The sequence below is a fragment of the Pteropus medius genome, unplaced genomic scaffold (genome assembly GCF_902729225.1).
Source record: "Pteropus medius unplaced genomic scaffold, Ma_sr-lr_union100, whole genome shotgun sequence".
Lineage (NCBI taxonomy): Eukaryota > Metazoa > Chordata > Mammalia > Chiroptera > Pteropodidae > Pteropus > Pteropus medius.
Genome location: NW_024349519.1, coordinates 17,716,547 through 17,739,696, shown reverse-complemented (window position 1 = coordinate 17,739,696; position 23,150 = coordinate 17,716,547). Strand labels below are relative to the sequence as shown.

General features: G+C 33.9%; 1 protein-coding gene and 1 non-coding gene across 3 annotated transcripts in view; one reads left to right on the top strand and one right to left on the bottom strand.

Annotated features, from left to right (window-relative positions):
- Nucleotides 1-23,150, top strand: part of LOC120618386 (uncharacterized) — a 192,344-nt gene that overhangs the window by 79,660 nt on the left and 89,534 nt on the right. The window lies entirely within an intron of this gene.
- Nucleotides 16,347-16,464, bottom strand: LOC120618804 (small Cajal body-specific RNA 11). The gene has a single exon (XR_005657305.1).

Genomic DNA, 23,150 nt, shown 5'->3' with positions numbered 1-23,150 from the left:
TATCTCTCTAATCATTTAGGGCTTCTTTACTTTTACTCAGCAATGTATTTTTAGTTTTCAGAGTCTGTATGTTTATTTCCATGTATTCTTTATCTGTAACAAATACCATTAAAGAAAAAACAGTCATGACAGCAATATCAAAACCTTAAACCTTCTTCCATATTTCTCTGAAATTATATTCTAATGGTTGAAATGCATACTTTTTGGAGGTATTTCTATTATTTTAAAATTATTTCTGTCAATATGTCCTTCTCCAAATAGTGTAACCATTTTCTTATCTTTCATTTCTACAGCATTTCACGCAATCCATTTCTTATGAGAATCTCAACACACTAAACATATATTTCTAGTTTATTTTTACATAAAACATCTTATGAAGTAAAATTAAAGAATCTGGTAGTTAAAAGTTTAAGAACTTTTCCAGCTTCATGGTTAGTCATCAACAAAGACAAGTGTAGAAGTGTGATACCTGTTTCTTTGAATTATAGAAACGCCTGATTATATTCCAGTAAATTAGCTTTCAATTTTTTCTGTTTTAAAGACTGTGAATAAGAATTTAAACAATTTTCTATATACATATCATCAGTATTTTAGAAAACATAACAAGCTTTCTAAATATTATAGCAATACTTAGAATATAATTGCCAAGAGGCACAGGAACATAACATCAGTGTCTTCGTAACCTAAATCCTGTAGCATTTTAGATTCTTGTGGTCTATTTGCATTCCATCCCTGAAATAAATGAAGCACATTTCTCTTTCTGTTTGCAGTTCAAGCATTATAATGTAAAAAAAAATTTCTCACTGATCCTCAGAGGTTATCACACAAAAAGCCTGTAATAATTACCATGTTATTTATCAAAGGGCAAAGCCCAGGATTATGACACTGTGGACTAGAAGATGGTTTTGAAGGGATTGATGTAAGTTGTATAATTACCTCTCTAGTTTTATTACAATGTTGTTTTTATTTTCCTAAAGAAATTCGATAAATAGAAATGGATACAAACTGGTAGCTGATTAGTTTAAACTAGGTAAATAGCATAAATTTCAGCTGATTCCAACAAATATTTGTAACGTTCAGCTTCTTCAGAAGTACAGTTTTAGCAATCAAAGAGGTGAAAATTTTACATATGCTCAAAGTTTTAAATATTATACCAATATACATTTGAAAAGGATTAAATTCTTCTCACCAGAAATGCTTTCTATTGTATAAATTTTAAGGTAAATTTAAGTTGCAGCATCTTCTGATGATTTTCAAGTTAATATTGATTTCATTTTTAAGGTAGAAAATGACTGTTACTATGAGTTGACTAAGCTTTTTGTTTTCAAAGGTTATTACTATTTTTATGCCATTCTGGTATGCCAGTAAATGTTTCTTACTTCATTATCAAGCCCAGGCCTTTATAATATCTTAATACAGGATGAAAATATTTGTCCACTTTTGGTTTGGATGTTTGTGAGCAGGAATGATTGTGGGGAATCAAATGCAGTTGTTAAAAAAAGGTTTTCACTGATGAATAACAAAATCCCTCAGAGCTATGGGTACATGTACTTTTAATAGGTGCATTTATTTGATTAGCATCCATCAGCCATTTGTAGCATGTTCCAGTTGTTCCCCATTAACTGACTTAAAAAAATAGTTATTAAGCCAAGACTTCTCAGACTTTCTGAGCAAGACTGACTTCTTTTGAAATTTAAATTCAAATTTATAAAGTATTTTAAAAATGCAAAATTATGTTTTCAGCATTCAGCTTGTTTTGGAGTTAAGGACTGACTAACATGGATGATTTGTTGTATTTTTACTAAGTTAGAAATGTGTTTTAAACATATGGCAGAAAACCTACCTCTAAAGGACCTAAATGACCGATTATTAAAAAAACTTATTTGTAATAATTAGACATAGCATTTATTTACATGTATGCTTCAGAGTCCCTCTGAAAAACTAAATTCTCACATTTTTACTTTCCTTAAAACAGTGATAGACTTGTTCTAACCAGCTTTACTTTAGTTTCTTTCTAAGATGCTTTGAGGGCAAATGACTTGAATCGCTGTGTTGTTCAGGTTGATAGTATATGATGATTTAACCCTCAGAACTCCAGTGCTGTGTACTTTGGCTTCACTCCAAGTCACCATGAGATACACATAGGGCATACTTTGTCTTTGCTGAAATCATGAAAACACTGCAATTTCAGATTATGTGCTACCTGCTCCAAAGTAATAAACTGCCCTATCTATTGCCTTTGCTCATGAGCCTATAAAGTGTTCCCCATGGTTCTTTAAAACTAAATTAGGAATGTGTCCTGTCAGTGAATATTCATATTAATGTGTGGATTCATATGCTGTTGTTACATTCATTTTAGAAGTGAATTTTCACAGGAAACTAGCAATGTTTCAATGTGAAATTTAGTTCTGATTTCAAGTTGATAATTCTTCCTGCCTCTACTTTTGCTTAGAGCGTGTAAAATTGAACACACAATTGCTTATTTGTATTCAAAGTTAAGAAGCAGAGTTTCAAACCAAGAGCTTCCAGTGTAAAGCAGTCTCTTTTGTTTGCATTGTGAACTATGTTTGGAAGCACTTAAAAAAAAAATCTTACAGGTACATTTACAACTATCAGGTTTAAACCAAAGGATTTGCTTTGCTGGAGGAGAGCTGAGAGATAAGAACACAAAGCCTCACTGGTATAACATAAATAAGTTTTCAAAAGTTTAAACTCAGTTTAACTGACTTTTTTAGTCTACAGAATACCAACTAGTTTGACAAATTATTTCCTAATATTTCTCTAATGTTTCAGTAGTGAGTTAAGCCAGGGAATGAAAAATATTACTTTTGGAATTTAGAAAATTGAACTGAGTATATAATAACAATTTGAACAAAAGAGTTTTTTTTTTTTTTTTAATTTTAAGAGTTTGTTTGAGCAAAAATCAATTTGAGTTGGGAAGTGCCGAAATGGAAGTGATTAGAAGCACTCCTGAGATAACTATCTCTGATTTTCTACTTTGAATCATTTATGTCAACAACATTTTTATAGCTATAATACTTTATACATTTTGGAAGATATATTTTAAAACTATACTAAGATCATTGCCATACATAAATATTTGTGTGTGTATGTGCGTGTACATGTACATATAGTATATAATATAGATTTCACATATCTTTTGATTGATCATTTAAAAATTAACTCACAAAACTTAGTTTTTAAATATGTGTTTTGATGACTACTATGGGTCCATAAATAATAATGTATGCATTTACATGTTTATATAATGTAATATATATGCTTTGTTTCAGAGGATTTTCTTTTAAAAATATGTAGAAATATATAAAACTGACTTAATTTTGCTTCTAAGGATTATCATATTTTAAAGAATAATATAAACTGTCACTCTATTGACTGCATATTAAGTTCACTTTTCCAATGAGATATAGTGAGTTTATATGGTCTCCTCTTGATCTCTCATCCAAAAACAAAACAAAACAAAACAAAAAATTGTTTAAGAGAGAATAGAGCAGAATAAAAGAGATAATAAAGGTTTTGTTCAATAATGTGATTCTTGGTCCCCAAATATCTGGGTGACCTTTTGATGCTCTAGGGTTCAGTATCTAAATAGGGGTTTCTACTTCCTTGTGAAACCATGCAAAGGAATTGACCTAATTCTTCATCTCTCTGGTGCCTGGGACTCTAAGCTTAGCATCAATGATCAAATTAAATTCTTCAGGCCTGGAAGAATAGAGTTGGTCCTTACAGGCATCCCCCAACTAACAATCTTGGGAGGTCTTTTATCAACCTGGAAAGTAGCATCACAGATGCTAAAAGAGAAAAGATTTTCTTAAAAAAAAAAAAAAAATTCAATAGTGTAAATACGATAAAGAGATTTTTTAAAAAGAAGAAAAAAGCCACACAAATTGTTGACTTGAGGATTATTAGCAAATATTTTGTAAATTTTCCACAATAATGATTTTTAAAGGTTTTTGATTCATTTGCTGGTGTAGTTTTAGTAGAAGAGTAACAAATTTTATACTGATAGCAAGGCATTTAAAGATACTTGACTGGCAGAAACTGGAAGTATTTGTTAAACTACTTATTTAAGAATCTTTGAAGAAAAAAAAGAAAGAAGAAAACCTAAGGAAGACAGGAGGTTCATTTAATGAGCACCTATTTGATGCAGAAACAAAATATAAATTAAAGAAATAATAACTAATAATTTGTATCCACTTTAAGGCATAAAATATTTTTAATATGTTTGTACTTGTTTTCAAGAGCCAAGTCAACTGTTAAGGGAGGAAATATATATTAACAAAAATAATTCATTTATTCAAATTTATTTTCTGTTAGCACATAGAATAACAACTTAAACTTTTTAGATTTTATTCCCCAGCAATTGTCAATGGTTTTTAAAGCCAGCTAAAGGAAAGGCTATTCCTGGGAGAATTAAAATCTTGTGAGATAAAATTCATGATTAAATAATCCATACATAAATATACTTCAACATATTGCAACAAATATTGTTGTTAGCAAAAGCAATTTTGATATAGACAAGAGTCTTCTCTCCTTTTTTTTTTTCAGAGATTTTTCTAGGGATTTGCATCTCAGAAGCATGAAACAAAAGTGAAAGTAGATTTAATTTTTTCTGTGTTTTTGTCTTTTCTTTTTCCCTTCTTTTTAGCTGAACCACCAAATATTTATGTTCTGAGCACTGAGCTAAGTGCCAGGAAATAGGAGATGAGTAAGACACTCCCTGTTATCAAGGGGTTTACCATCTGCGTATTAAGGCAGATATATCTTTAGGCAGTGCTTTCTCTCTCTCTCTCTCTTGCTCTCTCTATCTCTCCTCTCTCTCTTAAGTTTTCTTGTTGCTGTTTTTATCTAACAAAGTCTGTGCTGGAAAAGAGAGTTTGGGCCAATTTGGGAAAATGGAATTCATTCCTTTGTATGTAAATTTATTCGTTCCACAAACATTTATATAGTTGGCAAGATAAAATAAATACAAGAGTTTTATTAAAATGTTGTAGACCTTTTAATAAAAATATATACCTCTAGGGAAAAGGAAAGAAGCAGTTAGTTATATGTAAGGGGAATCTGACAATTCTTCACAGATAAATGATGTTCGTGATGGTTATGAGCTCGTACTTACTAAGTAGACAAGGTGAGAGAGTGTTCCAGATAAGGGGCAGCAGCACAAGAGAAGTGAAGAGACTAGAAATGATAGGTATATGCAGGATGGTTTAAATAATTTTGGTATTGTTAGAGTAGAAGACGTGAATGTGGGAATCATAAAGAGAAAAGCACCAAAGAGGTAGATGAAGGCAGTTTTGAATAGCATTACCATTTTATAAGTCCAGAGTTTGTATTAAAGAGTATGGAAACCTATAGAAGAATTTCTTGTTTATTTTAGTGATATTCTTGCAGCCACATGGAAGATGGTTTACAGAGAGGTCCATGTAGAAGAAAGGGAAGGAGAGAGACTCAATAATCCAGAGACTAGGTAAGATCTAGACGAAAACATAGCTATAGCAGTATAGAGGAATGAGCACAACATGAAGATATTTAAGGAAATTATATCAACATCAACTGGGTGGAAGGAAAGGGCCTGTCAAAAGTTGCTTTTCCTATGTCCACAAGACTAGAAGGCAAGTAGCCAAAATTCTCTACTTCTTTATAGTAATCGGTTGTGGATCAATGATCATTTATTTATATAAAAGATAAGAAAAGATTTTCTCTGTAGTTCTGTATGGCAAGATATCTTTAGGCAGTGCTTTCTCTTTCTCTTTCTCTATCTCTCCTCTCTCTCTTAAATTTTCTTGTTGCTGTTTTTCTCTAACAAAGTTTGTGCTGGAAAAGAGAGTTTGGGCCAATTTGGGAAAACGGAATTCATTTCATTTGTGTAATTTTATTCATTCCACAGACATTTATATAGCACTTACACTGTGTCACCAGGGATATGAAAAAGAAAATGATCTGATCTGTGGCCTTGACTTGAAAATTTCATGGCATAATGGGAGAACATATAGGAACTACTACAATATAATAAAATAATTTTCATAATAGGAGTATGCATGAACTGCAGAGGAATGCAGAAGAAAGTAAGTGCTTGAGGTCAGACTTGAAAAATGAATAACTTGCCATGGGGAGAGGAAGCCAGACAGAAATAAATACATTTTATATTCAAAATTTCAGACAAATAATAGAACTTATTATGTTAAAAGAACAAATAGTTTAGAATGACCTGGGGGAAAATGATAAGACATGAAACCATTTAAAGTAGGCAGGGGCCAGATTATAGAGGGCCCTTCAAGGTAAAATATTCAAAAGATATGACATGATCAGAATTGCATGTGCAGAGGAAAGCAAAGGAACTAATATTAGTTAAGCATGTACTAGTTCTGGGCTGAGTGCTTTAGGTGTAGTATCTCAGCATGACGCAGAAGGAAGAGCACAATTTCAAAACTAAACAAACGTGAGTTCAGATCCTAGATTTTTCTTATTAATGTTTAGAGTTGGGTCACTTCCTTAAGTTCTTCAAAACTTCATGAAGGTTAACAGATAACTTATATGGTTGTTATAAAAAAAAGATGTTAGCTGTAAAATGTATGACATTGTAGATGTAGTTATATTATTACTACTTACAAACACTGTTAGAGCTGAACTTCAAAGCCACGTTCAATTCCAAAGTTAATACATGTGACACAGGCCTTAATCTATCAGAATGTGGCAGCCCCTTGGACTGCTTGGTTTAGCAGTGGATAATGTAACTCATTCTGAGTCCACCAAAGTTAACCCTGAACATTACATAGGAGATATTGTCAAACAAACTTTCCTTTTCTGGAAGATTTAGAGCAGTGAGAATGTGAGTCTAGAGATCCTTTTCACCTCTTGCCACTATAAAGGGTAAATAGGCCAAGAGGAAAAGCCAAAATAAAAGGAGGCAGACTTAGAAAAAGTGACAGCAAGTCATGGTTCAACTGTACCTGAAGTTAGTTCTACAAACTTTTTTAGACAAATGAGCTAGATATAATAATAACCACAATAATAAAATAACTTTTTTGTTGTTTCTTTGACCCATCTTGAATGGACTTTTCAGCCATTTGTATCCATGAGTACTGACTAATAAAATTGGAATTAGCAACATAGAAGCACAGCAATAATAGAAATAATAAAAGAAAGAACTAAATATTAGAAAGTAGAGACAGGGTAGATGGGTAGATTGCTTGTTCTAGAAGCTGAGCTTTTAAAAAATTTAAAAGGAGATGGCGCTAGAGCGAAGGCAGAATTGAGAAAGTATTTGTTCCTAAAATGAGAGCGACTTGAGAATGTTTATGGGTTAAGAGAAAGATGAAAGTTGAAAGGAAAGAGTTGATACTATTAAGAAGAGGGTATAATTTATGGATGAAAGTTTGGGCAGAGGCAGGATGTGATGAATATTTCTGTTGCCATGAAATCTCTTATGAGACCTGGTGCCTGCTTATATGATAAATTTGACTTAAAGTGTTCAATTCATTTTAATTTAATTTATTTTTTTTACTTTTTCAGCATGTCTATATATTTTAAAGTCTCCTCTAATCTCTTTTACTTTTCTAAGTCATATGAAGTCTTATAATACCCAACTCTTCCACCAAAACAAATACATAAACTGAACTAAACTAAAACTCTTTATTCAACCTAGTAAAGAATATCCCAGGATAACCAAAGGCATACAGCATTGTCGTTTTTCAGGATTTTTAAGATTTTGCTCTATTTTTTTTGCTTGCAATTTTGCACAATCTGATGCACAAAAACAATGGGGAAGAGGATTACGTCAAATGTATGAAAGAAATGGCAGGAATCCAATGGGAAAGACGTGCCCTCCACATTTGGCAGGAGAAGTGCAGGGAGGTGGTGGCTTTGTAAAGTGATGAGTCACACTTGAATGGAGACTCTAGAAGGAATTAGTTCAAGAGAAGGACGGAGAGCTCTCTGAAATGTGTGAGTGCCTCAGGCCATTAGCAATATGTGAGTGATCACAGGGAGACAAAGGAAACCCTGAGATCCTCAGCCTTTCTGAAACCAGCAGAGAAAAATCTCTGAACCTTCTGATGCCTCTGTGCTGGGTAGAAAATTGTATTCTCTCTCTGTTCTTATGAGAAAACTTTTCATGAGTACCACTTTTTAGAAAACTTTATCTTGCCCCAAAGTATATAATAAAGATTTTAAATATGGTAACTAGATAAAGAAAGCCATGACTGTGAAGGAAAGATTGATCACCACAAACAAAGGTCAGTGGGTCACAAAATCAATGAGCTTGAGAAAGACGGGGCAGAAATGGATGACAGAGCAGAAACCTGTTTGTTTAACTCTGAATCAATCAACAAACAAGTAAGCATCTGACTGAAGCAAATGATTAGCATATGGACAAACCCCTAACAATAACCAGGCCAAGAACAAAACCAAATTTAAATGTAAACTTACTCATTGAACAATATTGGAAATATCAAATGCCATGTATTAGGAATCAAAAGTTGCCAATTTTTGTGATTGTAAACTCAATATTTAATGCCTTGAACCAGGAATGGACCATCTTTTTGCAATAATATTAAAAATCTATCTTATCTGCCTATCATCTATCAATCTAACAGTTATGCTCCTGATCCTATTTGTGGTACTGTTTCATGGTAATCATGTAACTCAGAAGAGGAGCAGCAAAAATTTTAGTTTTAAAACACTGAATTCCATGTATGCTTGTGATATAGAACAATATGACTCTTTGTTATACTCTTGAATCTTCAGATAGGACCAGAAGATAAAAAGAACTTAGACCTTTGTGAGCAGAATTATCAAAATGTCAACTAAATCTCCAAAAATTGGTTTTTAAGTGAAGTGCCATAAAAATCAATAAAATTCTCAAGTGGATAATGCAGCTGAGTTTGTCAATTGGTTCATAAATTATTGGTTCATAAATTGGGGCATTTTTGTTAGAGAACAGGATATTGGTTCTGGGCCTTCTAAAACATATGAAAAACCCCTAGTGTAGAGGCAGTCGTGCAATTATGTCAGAACACAGCTTTAGGGTGTGTCAAAACATCAGCTAATTTCTAGCTATTATAATCTACAGCTTACTTTTTTCATTTCAAAAGATCAAAAGTACTTCAGATGAGAAGGGAGAGAGAACTCTTCTAGTTCTAGGAACTTTGAGTGAAGGCACAAAGCCCGTACAACTCAATTGTGATAAAATGACTTGAAATTTTCATTATTCTACACTGATTTGCCTAAGAGAATAACCTTGACACTAGATTAATGAATAGAATTGAAGTTTCCACAAACTGTAAACATCTCCACTGTGTGACTAGATGATTTCAGCAGAGCCAATAATCTGAAGCCAGCAGTGAAGTGTAAGGGGATATCCTCTAAGGACAGTGGAAGTGAGGGAGCTTGTTTGGCTTTGACTTTGCAAAATTGCCAGCAGAGAGTGTTCTTTGTCTCCTGCCATTTGAAAGGACCTGGAAGCTGTAGGCACGTGAGACCTGATTGTCTCCAGTCTTCCTTTGCATAAATATTCTTGGCCCTTTGCCTGGTTTACTTTATAGTTTGTATTAACTCATTATTCTTATTTTCCTCTGTGTCCTGCCCTGAAGAGCTTGTTCCTGAATGTGATTTCTCTCTCTTTCTCTTCAGAGTTGACCATGCAGTAATCTAATACAGAATATCAAAACACCATCCTCAAGGAAGTGATAATAGTGACTTTTGTCTGGGAATCACGATCTATTAATAACGCAATACTTCTGAGGAAGCCTTTTGAAAGAGTTCAATACAATATATTTTTCCCATTCTACGGATTTGAGGTATATAAAGAATAAAAGAAAATAGCATTTCTAATGGTCAGGTACCAAATATTATAGTAAATAAAAAGAGCTGAAAGTGGCATTTACTGTATTCCCTGATACTGTGCTAGGTGCTAGGATTTTTGAATATGTCAATTCTAATTCTTACATTAACTTTATGTATTAAATGGCATTATTTCCATTTGCTTCTGAGTCCCAGGGCTAGGATTAACCCCAAGTTTGTCTCCTTTTAAAGCTTGGTCTTTGTCACATCACACAATGTCATCTCCCAATTGAGAGAATAATTTATTACATATTTAAGTAGTACATTAAGTTTTCAAAAGCATTTTCTCAACTTTTACTTAATCAGAATAATTTTTTGCATTGAATAGGGATTGTTAACTTTTTCTTACTGGCGAAGAAACTGAGGCAATAGAGACCCTCTGATCTGCTACAAAGGTTAATCATGTTATAGGAAATAGAATTCAGATCCTCTGTGTCAAAATGCTATGTCATATACATTAGACCACATAGTCTGTTTTTGAGCATTTATTTTAGGCTAACCCAAAGCAGTCAAGGTCGATAATATATGCATCTGGATTTCTACAAATAACCTCATAACTTTACATGATATTACTCAAGCTGTAGGTAAAAGGTGCTGTTATACACTGAGAAGGTGCTGTTAAAAATGAGATTTTAAGTTCCCTGAGAGCAGGAACCTTATATTCCCATTAACTAGCACAATGCCTGGCAAATACATAGCTGCTGAATAAATGAAGAATAACTTAACATTTATAGATTAAGAGAGAATTTGTTAATGAGCACAAAACATAAAAACTGAATAGACATAGATTTGTAGTTAGAATTATAAAACTGCAACTTAGCTTGTCTATGAGGCCCACTGATAAAAAAGAGAGCGCACCCCCTCTCTAATGGTTTCATTGGGAAAATATGTTCTGAAAATTATTTTTTAATTTGAATATGCACATCATACCAAATTCCACTGAAAATTCCACTAGGCTTACCAATGGTGTATCTCTCTTTGGATACATTCAAAATGACTTTATATCTCTAAGGTTTTGTTAATTATTTTGACCAATAATTAAACAAATTTTATTGAGTGCCTACAATATCTTAGTTATGGTTCTAAATACTGGAGATATAGTAGTAAACAAAATAGAGAAAAATTTTTTCCTCATATGCAGTACATTCCAGTGTAAGAAGAGAATAAACAAAAATTTAAATAGATACTACATCAAGTTGGGATAACAACAATGAATGAAGAGAAAACAGGATATGGAGTGCTAGTGTATGTGTGTGTCTGTGCATGTTTATGAATGTGCACTTTAAAATACAGTGATGTAGTCCTCACACGTAAGATGATATCTGACCAAAGATGTAAGGGAGGTGAGAGAGATGTGGATACTTGAGGAGTGGGGATGGGTGGGGAAAACATTTTTAAAAATGGAGTAGGGAGTACAAAGTCCCCAAGGCTGGAGTGTGCTTGTATTGTTGGAGAAGAGAAGAAGGCTGATGTCAGGACATGGAGTCTAGTACACAATAAAGTCAGAAGATGGGTATAATGTCGGGCCTTATGGATGATGTAAGGGCTCAGAATGTTCTCTGCATGGGTAACTATTAGTGGGCTTTGAGCAGAAGAACAACATGATTTAACTTATGCTTTATAAGGATTACTCTTGACTACTTACTGTATTGTAAATTAACCGGGGCAAAGGTGGAAGCTATTACAATGATCCAGGTGAGAGATGGTGATATCTTGCTGACATGTTAATAGTAAAGTGGTAAGAAGTGCTATAGTTTGAATTTATATTTGAAAGCAGAATTGCTAAGATTTGTCAAGGAACTGGATATGGGGTAGGAGAAAAAAGAGATTTGTCAAGGACCTGAGACTGAATGAGCTCACTTGGGGAAGTACTGTTGATAAGAGGATTCCACAGACCAAGCTCATGGTATTAGGATGAACATTAAGACTGAGTCTGCATTCCCATGTTCATTGCAGCATTATTCACAATAGCCAAGACATGGAAAGACCTAAGTGTTTGTTAACCGATGAATGGATAAAGAAGTTGTAGTGTATACATACAATGGAATATTATTTGGCCCGAGAAAAGAGGAAATGCTGCCATTTGTAACAACATAGATGAACCTTGTGGACATTATGCTAAGTAAAATAAACCAGACAGAGAAAGACAAATAATGCATGGGATCACTTATACGTGGAATCTTTTTTTTTTTTAAATGTCAAACTTAGAGAAACAAAAAGTAGAAAAGTGGTTGCCAGAGGCTGAGGAAAATAAGGGAGGTTAAAAAACAACAGACTGAGAAAGAGCACTCACTGAAGTTGGAGAAAAAACAGGCTAATTTGATAGCTGAAAACCAAGTTATAAAAGCGTTTAAAGAGGGTTCATCAATGGTGCCAAATGTTGCTTTAAAATCATGACAGAGAACTGATCAAAAACTTTAACAATAGGAGAATATTCCTGACATCAACATGAGCTGTTTCAGATGAGGCCAAAAAGAATGATTGAATTGGGTTAAATGGAGAATAGAAGAGAAGAATTCAAGTCAAAAATAAATAAACAATTTTATATTTTGGTACGAGCAAAAGATGGGGCGGTAACTGGAAAGAACTGAGATGACCGGAATAAGGAAGGGTCAAGTGACATACTCTGATGTCATGAAATTCTAATCTCGGTGAGTTTAAGGAACAGAGAAGAAGAATAGACAGAAATTGTCAGTTGAAGAGCACCCACCAGCCTTTATACCTAAGGGTACAAAGACTATGAGAGAGAAACTAGCCAGCATGTTAGAGATCTGAGGGGGAATCTATGCCCTCAGGGAAGAGACATTCCACAGTTGGAGTAAAAAGGTGAAGAGAAACTTCACTGACATTTCCTCGAATACTATCCTTTCATTCAATGTGGTTTCAGTCAGCATCGTTTCCTTACAATGTTGATGGGATGCCTTAGGAACTTAACATGTGTATATCAGTTAACCTGTGGTAATTTTAGTTTTGTTATCAACCATTTTGCATCAGTTTCAAGAACCTATTGACAACTTTAAGTGAGGATTTAGCTGAAGATATAGGGTATTTTCCTTGTGACTAACTCTTTAGTCCACAAGGCCTAGTGGAATGGTTTCAGACATTGGAGAATGATAGGAGATGAGGTTAGATTCGGAGATATACAGAGGTATATGGGTTTGGGATCCCAGAGATGGGTAATAACCTATGAGTCAAGGGCTTCTTGTGACTGATGTGAATAACAATAATAGACATATTAGAATTAAACTTGATAGTCTTAAAGCAAATTATAGGGATAAGGTTGTGAATACTGGAGATGAGGGAGGAAGAGATGGGAATATTGCATGGCATATGAAGAGCATTGGGGGTTTTATTACATGATATCCATAAATACCAAATATTTCCTTCTTTTCGTAGATGGTAAAATTTTGGGTTTTCCTTGACTCTGATCTGGTACTGTGCTAGAGTAGCATTAAGTAATTACCTGTTGAAAAAAGAATAGAAGAATGATTACATTATTCCAGAAGTTTATAAAATGCAGAATGAAACTTCATCCTAAATGAGATGGACTAACTTGTGGTAGACCAGGACTCCTATCAAGAACAAGTAGGAAAGCCAGATAAAATGATGATTTGTTTGACAGTTATCAGAAGCTATTGAGGAAATTAGCACTGAGGGACTAAATTGGGAGACAGATTTGGAATGCACCAATCACGTGGCTGATTTTCTCCTCAGGACAATTGCTGGATTTTGGGGCTGCATAGGGTTGAAAACAGCAAACTAACTGGTATTCAATGTCCCGTAGTTCTTGAAATGCCTGTTGAATCTCCCTGTTTTGAGTGTATTCACCTGAGTGGATAACTGTGGGTCCCTTTGGGAAAAGAAAATTCCATTTTCCTTTTTCTTTTGGAAAGGTGTAAGGGAATTGCCGTGGTGTATACTTGCTGTGATGTTGGAGGGTCCTTCCTCCTAGGGATCCCTAGGACCCAGTCAGTGGGTTCCGAATCTGAAAATTGTCTCAAATCTAATAACTGAGCAAGGAATTGTGATATTTTATTTGGACAATTTTCCTCATCTTCCAACACCCTCCATTCTTGCTCTTCTGTTGTTATTGATATTGAACAGAACCTTTGCTGGCTACCCTTCTTGTGTCTATAGAGACACTGTACTCTATTAATCATCTACACCGTTCCCTGTGGGTTGGGCCTTCTTGACTCCCTCTCAGCTTATCCTCTGTTCTTTCTGGTCGTTATAGTAATTGTGGCCTCCTAGCTTATTATAGTGAAACCCGGCTACTTGGTCTCTATTATTGGGATGAGGGAACCTGAACATCATCCTTAGGGATATTAATGAGCCGAGCTCTGTGACTGCCTCTCCTCCTGTCATTCCTAGCTGATAGGAACCACCGAACTCCTTAGTGATGTTTGTGCCCCTCATACCAGTGCATGGCCGATGGCCTTACTGACTGTGTGGTCCTTTGAGCCCCTTCATGGAACATAATCCTCAGATGGGTTTCCGGCCTCACATAAGCTATCCATTCTAGTATCCCCATTCCTCTCAGCCTCTTTTCTTTTTCCTACGCTGTCTGCCAGGACAATCAGGCATTTCAGCTTTGCTGAGAGTTTGCCATCATGTCTTCCTGATTTTTAAGAGTTCAGCAGTGAGTTTGCCCCATCAGGAATCCTAACTTGGGAATTAAGTCTCATGTCCTAGGAAAGTTCACCTAAGTAAGAAATTCTTGCTTATCTAGTCTTATATTCTATCTCCCTTGATCAAGCACCATGAGAATCCAATCCCAGTAGTACTCAAAGGGGGCTCACTGTTACATTCTGGCTACTTCTTGCAGACTGTGTGTGTGTGTGTGTGTGTGTGTGTGTGTGTGTGTGTGTGTGTGTGTGTGTGTATAAAAACATATGTGTATGTGTGTGTGTGTATATATGTCTTTTCTTTTGAGGCCTGGCATGTCCCCTGCTGGGATGTGCTGGAATTTAAACCTAGTTATCAACCTAGCAGCCATGAAAGGAGAGGTGAGCAAATCCTGAAGGACTCCCTTGATGCCTCATAAAGGAGAAACTTCTATAGCATCTTCTAGCAAAGCAGAAGAGTTAGCTCTTATAAGGGAAGGATGAGCTACTCATGTAAGCCCAAAGTATTCAGGGAGAGATGCAGAGTCTACATCTTCAGGGGAATCTATCCTGATATCTCTACCTCATGTTTCAGGATCTCAGGTTTTATCTAGTAGGGCCATGACTTTCACATAACAAGACTTCCATGGCTGAGCTTTCAAACTTGTTTGGAATGCTACAGCTCCAACAAGTAAGTCTTTAGCCTGCTATTCAACTGTGTCTGTCCTCCCAACACAGGTGACAAGGGGATCAGTGTAAGCTACCATAGTGTGACAGAGCAGAGCAGTTCTGGCTCTCATACTTAGCTACTAACCACCTGTTAACAGTCTTCAGTCCTTATGCCGGGTGTTCCAAGTTGTAGACACCAAGGCAGGAATAAACATGCAAGGATTTTTTTCGGGGGGTGGGGGGAGGGAAGCCTATGAGACAAAATGGGCAAGGGGCCTGAGGAGGCTAAGAGAGGTGTCAGACCACAATGAGAATCTGACCAAAAGGAGAGAGAGAAGGAAGGTTGGGTAGAAGCACCCAAGTATACTCCAGACTAAGGAAGGTTCAGCAAGACTGTTGGTAAGTATCTGAACCAAGGTCATTAATACCCTTCACCCTTAGAGACCCACTTCCTTAGCTCTTAACATTCAAATCTTTAGCTTTTAACATTCAAATCCACCCATACAGAAGAAAATTAACATTTTCTTCCTAAAGAGAGAATATATTCTCTGTGATATTTTTCTCACCATTGTCTCATGTCCCTGGTATATTGTGCTGCTTTTATCATAAAATAAGATAGACTTTGGTAGTTTTGAAATATGGTCATTCAAATTTCTGTATATGAGGCAAGGGACCATAGAAAGTTGTAATCAAATTTCCACAGGATGGAGAACCTTGAACCTTTAACTCACTTTTTTATATCCAAAGAGGGGAAAAAATGTGACTCCTACATAGGAAAATCCAAGTTAATTATACCTTCACAAAATATTCTTCCTACTCCAACTTCTATCCTCTTTTATTTGAAATCTATCTCTAACTGAAGTGGATAGGGCAAGTTTCATGTCACACAATTAATTAAAAATTGTTACCAAGATTTAATGCATGAACATTTAGAGTATAAATGGAAAAGCGTAGTTGATTAAACAGAATAAACATATGAGAATGGTTTAAAACTCTACTTTTAAATGTCATGAAAGGCTCTTTAAAAAATGTATTTCCCTTTTAAACAAAATCTGAGTAGGAAAAATTCTTCAAAATATTTATGATAAATTCATTTTTTGGCTCCTTAGCATTACTTTTAAAACACATGCACATACACAAATTCAAGTGCTTTTCTTTTTCTTAGAAATGAGACCTTGCCAAGAGCCAATGATTTTTTCTTTTTAATTCTAAATTGTCCTCTGTAAGAGCCAGACCTATTGTTAGGACAGCCCTCCTAAACTGAGAGGGTGATTTCTGTGCATCTTGCCAGACTTTTGAATTTTAATTCTCAAAAATTGGATTTAGATGTGAAATTTAAAATTTTTGACATTTGAATTGCCTCTAAACTCCAGAATCATAAACAAGCCTGATCCTGTCTGATCTTGATCCTCTCTGATCTTGGAAGCTAAGCAGGGTCAGCCCTGGTTAGTACTTGGATGGGAGACCACCTAGGAAGACCAGGTGCTGTAGGTGTAAAAAATAAGATAAAAAAATAAGGGATTGTAAACTGACAAGATCCTTGCAATCTGTGAGGTCAACCAAGGGTCGCCTCACATAGACAAACAAACAAACAAACAAACAAACAAACTCCCATCCTCAGTTAAAATTATATAATGCTTTTTTTTTTATTTAAGAGGATTTGCTACCATTATTGGTACCGTTTTTCAGATCACATAAACTCAAAATATAATTTTAAAGTAGTTAAAAATTCTTAAAAGTGATTAACCATAGTTATAAAGTTACAAACATAAAATTCTTCTATTTTCAGTATATGAAATTAGAGCATAATCAAATGACAGACCAACCTTTTAAATGCCAATCGAAAGTTAAAAAAAAATAAATTATTCAAAGTGATCTTTATTAATCAAACTTAAAAAAATTAACAATAGCTTAATAACAGGAATCATTATGGTCATATCTAGATCTCATATGCAATTAGTTACATAAAATAACTACTTTAGGATAACTATTTTAATTCTTTTTAGAGCACCAAAAATACAGCAATCTTTGAAAGAGCTTTGGGGGGAAATCTCATTTTTTAGTGGGCTACATAAATTAAGGGAATTACATAGGGAATCTTTGAGTCTCAACATTGCAAAATATATCAGGTTTACAGTCAAATAATGTAAAACCTGGTGAATTACCAAACTGAAATCCTACAGACAAAATGAAATAGTTTGCTTTATTTATAATTCATGACTAGATTAAAACCCAATATATCAGGATACTCCAGAAGGCAGGTTTATAGATTATTTATGTTTATTAAAGAACCTATATATAAAACATTTTTATATAAAATATATTTTATATTGTATTCAAATTTAATATATATAATATATAACATATGAATATATAATACGAACGTATATAGATTACTAGTTTATTAAAGAACTTATGAATAAATCATGTTATATATAAAAGATATTTCAATTTAAGTATATATTTATATTCTGCATATAAATATATATAACATAAAAATGTCTACTTTTTCAAGGGTAATGAAGTCTGCTAGGAATTAAGAGGCCTATGAGGAATTAATTGATTCTGCCAACAAACATAAAACTGTGGCAGGCTAACTTGTTAGCAAGTAAGTAGAGTAATATATCATACCTCGTAGGGTAACATCACAATTCCTGAAAACTGTTCAACGACCACCAAAGCACCTTTCATACCAAGAAAGAGATACTTTTGAAGAGAGATGCTAAAACTTTGGGACTGTAAAATTTTCTATAGATAGAAATGATGCTCCTTGACAGGAGAAACTCATTTCCATTGTTATTAGCCAAGAATAATTTACAGAACTCTCAGATTTCTACTAGTTTACAAACTTTAAGAGTTTTAAAATAGCCGAATCAAGAGTAAATAGCAAAACAAAACTAGATAGACACTCCTAGATAATTAGCTAAACCTTTAATATGAAACTGATTTCATATTCAGTTCAATCCAAACCGTCCATGAAGAGGAAAAAATGCCTAAAATAAGGTAATTTTTTTATGTCAAGTTCATTATCAATGTACACTTTAAGTTGAGTATTTCTGAAAGTATCATGAGATCATGTTACTATGCATCAGTAGGACACAGCTTCTCTATACCTTAGACTCTGAAAAATTAAGTATCTCAAAAATATACAATAAAGTAGCACTGTCATCTGTCATCTACCCCAATTCTCTACTGTACCAAAGACTGACGTCTAAATGTTACAAACGGAATTAATTTGTGGAATTGTAAGATGTTCCCTGTTTGTGATCTAAAAATTCAATATTTAAATTCACACTGAATGGTCTCCAGTTCAACAAATACCACTAGTTATAGTCATAAAAGTTTAAATATATTTTTCATTGTTAAACTCTTTTGGCCAAGATGTTCAATTTCACCAGATCAGGAGCGGAACACATTTAATTTTACTATTCAATCAATATTTTAAAATGTAAAATTTTAGAAAACATTTTTTCCTCTGAAAATTACAGAGATAAATTTTAGATTTAGACATGAATTTTTAAATATCATAGTAAAAGTTTTTCATGTTTTAGGAAAAGCAACACAAGTAAATATTTGCTCATATTCTGGGGAAAAAGTGCATCTTTCTGATCAAATGCAGAGAATACTTTTATTGTGATTACTTTTGAATTCTTGACACCATTTGATGGAATTCCTTTCAGCTGACAGGCTGTAGTTCACCCCCTCCTCCCATCCCATTGGATACATGTAGGGCAGAGAGTCTCAATTTTTGCTGTGTGTAGAATCAACCTAAAGAGAGTTTTTACAAAAATACTGATCCTTGGGACACACCCCACACAAATCAGAATCTCTGGTGGTAGGGCCCAAGTATCAGTATTTTTCAAAACTTCTCCAGCTGATTCAAATGTGTAGCTAATGTTTAAAAATACTGATATAGTGGATTTCAAATCTGTTATATCAGCTTGTCTGTTCTTGACATCTCCTCCGAAAGTGTTCAAAGACTTTAAATCTAAAAAACGTTTAGAATTATTTTGTTGTTAATTGGCTTTTAGGTTATTCAAAGGTACAGCCAAAATTTTATTCGGGAATGGAGTGTTTAAGACAATAAATCCTATTCTTTCAAGAATAAAAATGATAAAGGGTTATTTTTACTCTGGGAAGAGTTGCCAAAAATTCCCCCTCCCCCATACCTTTTTGGGGGCATCTGAGAGTGGTCTGTATTCCCTGGTAGGAAGAAGATGTGGTGTTCCTTGCAATATGATAGTTGAATGGAAGCTAGCTCAGTTGAGAATTGTTTAAGAATATCTGTGGAGTAGGCTGGCCTAACAACTCTGAGAGATCTTTTATGTTTAATCCAGTTTCAAGTGTGTGTTTGTTTATTTTTCTGTGTGTGTGTGTTTCACTGTATTTCTCTTTTTTTCCTACCCAAACCTTTAGTAAAATCTTGTTAAATCATGTTGGCTTGTGTGCTTTGAGGAGTTAGGGAATATTCTGAGCCCATGCTTTGAGTGAAGTACCATCAGCTGCCTCAGGAAAGAAGTTTATAGACTACAAGAGATTTAGAGTAGACAGGAGACAAAGTCTGCCACAAGAAACAAAATATTGGATAGCAGTGATAACCAGAGTAATTCTGGAACCTGTAAACATTCCTCAGTGATTCTAGAAATATCTAGGGAAGAGAGAGTGTTCTAAGACCAGACATCCAATTATTGAAGAAGGATGCTACTTGCGGTAAAGTGAGGAGTGACTCCTGAAAGCTGAAGAAGAGACAACTGACTTGTAATAGAAAAAAAAACTTTACAAAATAACTTTATCCTATCCATCAACAAGCATTCATTAATTATATTAGTAACATATGTTTATATATATTTCATAGTCATTGATCATATATAAACAAGGACAGTTATCAAAAATTATTTTCTTTAATGAGGCATGATATTAAAAATAATAACTGTATAGAAAGGCACTTGGCCAGGCATTATAAATACATAGCTAGTATTCATTATTCACAACGGTAAGTCTTGGATGGAACAATCTTAAAAAAAAACAAAACAGATTCTCATATACAAAGTGTGCATTTTTTATGTTTCTATTGTTTTCATATATAGTATTTCATTTCTGTTTCTGGATGCAATTACATGAAAGAGATTTGTTTAGAGATTGCTCTTTGGAGAATCCCTTTAGCAGGTTGACAGCATAATGAGAGAAGGTTAAATTGCAGGGCAGCCGTGCAGCTGAGGATCATCAAAGATCAGCATAGGAAGGTTACCCAGGATCTAAAAGCCATGTGACCAGAGGGAATTTAGCAAATCCTCATGAAGAAATGTAGTTTTTGTTAACTTTATTTATAACTCAGAACAGAAATGTTTGAAACTCTTAATAAAGTGAGTGATTCAAGATTCCAGAGGAGGATATATATCCTGCAATGAGGTCTTCAGAGATGTTAGAATTCCCCCCTTTCTCAAATATCTCTAGCTAAATCTAAAAATGAGTTTTGGTATACTTGTATTTATATATAGTATATTCCATCTGTATACACACAATGAGTATATTTTTGTCTATGAGAACATTTAGAAGAATGAAATTCTAACCAAAGTACTTACCACACAGTTGGCATTTTTGTTGTTGATGATAACCCTATAATACTTTAGACATTCATTTGCATTGCTTTTGTTATTGATCTTTACCCTTGCTTTTCCTCCAAAGACCCTCTTTTCCTCTACTTCTTTTAGGCCGGTCCAATTTTGGAACTGACTTTATCATTAACATTTCCTGTAAAAAAGTGGATAGTTATCAAAGAAATGATAAAATTTAAACTTTTCAAGTTATAGATTTTAGCTTAATCTTTTAATTATACCTGAAGATATAATCTAATTGGGTTTATAGTTTGATGTCCTAAGACTTCTTGGGTCCCATAAAAAATTATATTTTTTCATTCAACAAATATTCATTGAGTGCCTCTATGTATCAGACATTGTTTTAGATTCTTGGAAGTATAGCAGTGGACAAAAAAAAAAAAATTATACCCTCATGAAGCTTCTATCTAGTAAATTTGTATATATCTTTACATGAAAATATTTTTGTAAAAAATGGAATCTGTTTTTAATACAACACACAAGAATGAAGATATACACATTTTTATATGAAAGAAAACAGAGATTAGTGTTCTCTGAATTGGGAGTGAAAAAGAAGCATCAATTTTAAATAGGATGACCAGGGCATATTTCCCTGAAAAATTGACATTCGAACAAAGACCTGAAGAAGGTGCCCCATGTCACAAAATGCTATTTTATGACAGTGCCAGAAAAGATTGGAACAATAGTTAGTTTTAATAGATGTAGAAGTAGAAACCTGGAAGCGGCACATAGCTTGTTGATGTACTTAAACATAGTCCTTGAGAGAAGCGGAAACATTACCAAGAGTGGGAGGGTTAAAAATCAGGTTCTTTGATTGAAACCATCCATGCACTCGCTTTAAAGTAAATAGGTGCAATATGGTTAGTCCATGAGCATTCTAGATAAAATAGCCAGTTTTTAACATAGATGTTACACATTTTACTTTGATTCATACTTTAATATAATCAGAAACTAATGTTAAGAAATTTTAGAAAAGAAATCAGGCTGAATCTCTCTGTGTATATTAAGGAAAGATGTAGCTATTTGGTAGCAAGAAACAATGGAAAGGAGATGGGCCAGAACATGAGGGTAGAGGTACCAGTGGAGAGATGATTTGGGAACAGGGAGATTTATTGAGCATAAAGATGAAAATGCAGGATGCAAGTCAAAGCTCTGGTTTTAATCATATGTAACATTCTGAAATAAATTGAAATAAATCAACTTGTGGAGATATGCTTTGAGGTAGATTATTTCACGAAGACAGAAGAGTTTTATTAAAATATTACTGGTAGACAAAAAGTATTTTGGAATATGGTTTATATAACATAGCAGCAGAAAAAAATTACTAAAAATATCATGCAGAAAAGGAAATTCTCAAATTTTAGCAAGTAAAATACGTCAGTATACTATTAGCATAAAAATCTACTCCTTTGTTAGATATCGCCAATTGAGTCTTATACTGTATTAATGGAATGAGAATAATATAGTTGATTCCTCTAATACAGAACCTGAGCAAATCTATTCAAACATACACAGGCAGATATGATTTTGAATATGGTAACATATTCACGTAGTTCAAACAGCATAAAATTATAAAAATGTACCTGGAATGAATTTTCTATCCCACTCATAGCATATACTATGTATTCTTTTGAATCTTCAAGTTCTTTCTATATTAATCCATTTGTAAAGTATTACCTCATTCTTTTTTATATTTTGGTCATTTAACTGTGTGTCATTATGTGGACATACCATGATTTATGTAATCAGCCCTCTGTTAATGGAAATTTAGGTAGTTTTCTTTTTTTACTATTAGAAATAATGACCAATCATATACCTATGTAATGTCACATGTGTGATAATTTACGTCTCGGATAAAATCCTAGGAGTAGAATTATGATGCCAAAGAGTACATACATTTTAATTTTGATAAATGCTGCCAAATAGGCTCATTAGAGATTGTATCAGTTTACTCTCTCACAAAAATTTATGAGAGTTACTATATTTCCCTACAGTCTTGACAAAACAGTGCATTTTAGATTTTAGCCTATCAGGGAGGTGCGAATTTTGTTGAATCTGTTTCTCTTAATACACACCCATTCGGGTATCTTTTTACATGTTTAAGAGATCCTTGTATGTTGTTTAAGAAGAACTCTCTTTTCATATCCTTTGCCCTTTTTTCCATAGAGCGAATAGCCTCTTGTCTGTGATATGAGTTATACTTTTTCCATACGTGTAATTTGAGTATTTTTACTTTGCTTCTTTATTTATTTTTGCCACTAGTAAGGATTTTTTTCAACTGAATTTTATGGTTTCTGAATTTATGTCATAGAGAGAAATTCCTTCCCAACTTTGAAGGGAAGCATTGTCCATGTTTTCTTTTCTCCTAGCACTTTTTTGGTTACATGTGAACACACACACA